Here is a 1982-nt window from a genome sequence, read left to right as displayed (position 1 = left end):
GGCATAGAGCATTTCGTCGCCCGAGAGGCAACTACGTGGTCGAGATATACATTGCTGCTGGGATTGAATTCCAGAAGGTTCCTTGGAGAAGCCGAAGCCTTGCTCTCGGGGTATCCTTTCTGGCCGGTGCACATCGCTCGCTCGCAGCGCAGGCCAAGGATCTTTGCTTCTAGCCAACCTTGGGCCAAGGATCGGATCTTCCCGTTGCGTGGCTGCCCCGATCGCATAGCTTGCTTTCGACAACAAATAGGAATTCCCGTCGTAATGAGTAGGCTGGTTTATGAAATCCGAGATCCGAGGCACACTCCGCCCTAGAGCTATACACGCGCACAGGCCAACACTTTTTCTATTCTATTCTATTCTATTCTATTCTATTCTATTCTATTCTATTCTATTCTAAAGGTCATTCAAACCAGAAACCAGAACAGAAACCAAATGCGGGCAATTTACAACGCAAGAAAGACAACTCGACTTTGGGGCACTCCGACAACCACCGGCACCATCGGGGAATCGAACGAAGAGAGTTCGTCCGCTAGGTGTGGTCGAACTGAGGCATGAGGGATATCAAGTAGTTACAACATTAGAGACCAGACATTCGCGTTCGCGGGATGACAGCGATCAAACTTCCTCGCTTCACTCAGTAATAGGAATCATAGGATCCTCCTCCGCAATTTCTTTCACTTGGTCAATCAAATAAGGGCTGGCCGGGGCTGGCTGGTTAGATATTGGATGTTCGAGCTTCCCTCCCCGCTCCCCTCTCATTCTTCGGTTGCTTCGCTTCTCTTTCCTAATTTGCTTCGGCATTGGGAGAGGCAGGATTCGAACCTACGTAGAAAACCTTCAACAGATTTGCAGTCTGTCGCTTTTAACCACTCGGCCACTCTCCCAGTAAGCTTCGACCTTCTGAGCCGAGATCGCGAGACATTGATAAATCGGTCAATCCACACGTCCTAACCCGTTCCAATGGACTAATCAAACAAGTAGAAGTTCGAGGAATCAAACAAGTAGAGGCATTCCCCAACGGTATATGATCCAATGTGCACTTTCTGCATCCTACAGGACTCGAACCTGTGACCTTCAACTTAGAAGGTTGTTGCTCTATCCAACTGAGCTGAGAATGCTGTACATTACTAACCACTTCGCGAAGAAAGAATGGGAAAGATGGGTACCTTTTAATTAATTAACTTTTTAGTCTCCATTCCTTATATACTACAACCGGACCGCCGCGAACACTGATAAACGCGCGTTCTGAACAAGCAGCCACTGGGGGTGACATAGACATATGTATACTTCCATATCTGTATGTCAGTTATTTCGGCCGTCGGCTGGGCGGCATTGAAGAGATCGGGAGTCAAGTCTGAATAGCGGTAACGAATTTTCGTTACCAATCTCGCAGTAAAAAAGCAAACGAAGATTATCGTATAATAATCCATGAATATTCGAAAAAGCGTAGCCATTCATATTACACCTTTTACTTAATAACCACCTGCGAATTGATGACCTCCTTGTGGGGTTGGTAGCGATCGAACAATCAAAGGCTAAGTACCAGCTGTATTTGCACTTTCTCTGTTCGGTGCTTTTGTCGTTAGCACTCTTTTGTTCATTAATCAAGCGTGTTCGTTCCGTCCGGGCATCCTAGTAAGACGCGGAACACCCGATCCCATTCCGACCCCGATATGTGAAAGGCGTTTTCTGCCATATGTACTGAGAATTATCGGGAGACGTGGTTGACAGCCCGGACCCTCATGCACACTCGTGCTGTTTGTCACTAAACATTCGAAAAAACGAATCACAAACACCCTTTAATTTAATTCCCGAGAGGGGAATGAATTTATGCCGACAATGATGAGGGAGGGTTTTGATGGGGCCCGACCCTTTTTCCCATGAAAAAAAGCGAGATAGATTAAAATTGGTAAATCGATCGGCTGAAAGCCGAACGTTTGCGGTTCGAACCCGTCTTGCCTGCCTCGGTTTTGCACCTT

The 1982-nt window shown here is 47.0% G+C and overlaps 1 non-coding gene across 1 annotated transcript; it reads right to left on the bottom strand.

The window, feature by feature from the left end:
- Nucleotides 1-804: 804 nt before the first annotated feature.
- TRNAC-GCA (transfer RNA cysteine (anticodon GCA)) lies at nucleotides 805-887 on the bottom strand. Its single transcript has one exon. It is a non-coding gene; the product is annotated as a tRNA-Cys (tRNA).
- Nucleotides 888-1982: the final 1095 nt, after the last annotated feature.

This window comes from Dipteris shenzhenensis, unplaced genomic scaffold, assembly GCF_047967505.1.
Source record: "Dipteris shenzhenensis isolate YYH24624 ecotype China unplaced genomic scaffold, Dip_SZ_1.0 scaf0051, whole genome shotgun sequence".
Taxonomy (NCBI): domain Eukaryota; kingdom Viridiplantae; phylum Streptophyta; class Polypodiopsida; order Gleicheniales; family Dipteridaceae; genus Dipteris; species Dipteris shenzhenensis.
The sequence above is the reverse complement of the archived record's forward strand: the minus strand, read 5'-3'. Positions and strand labels throughout refer to the sequence as shown.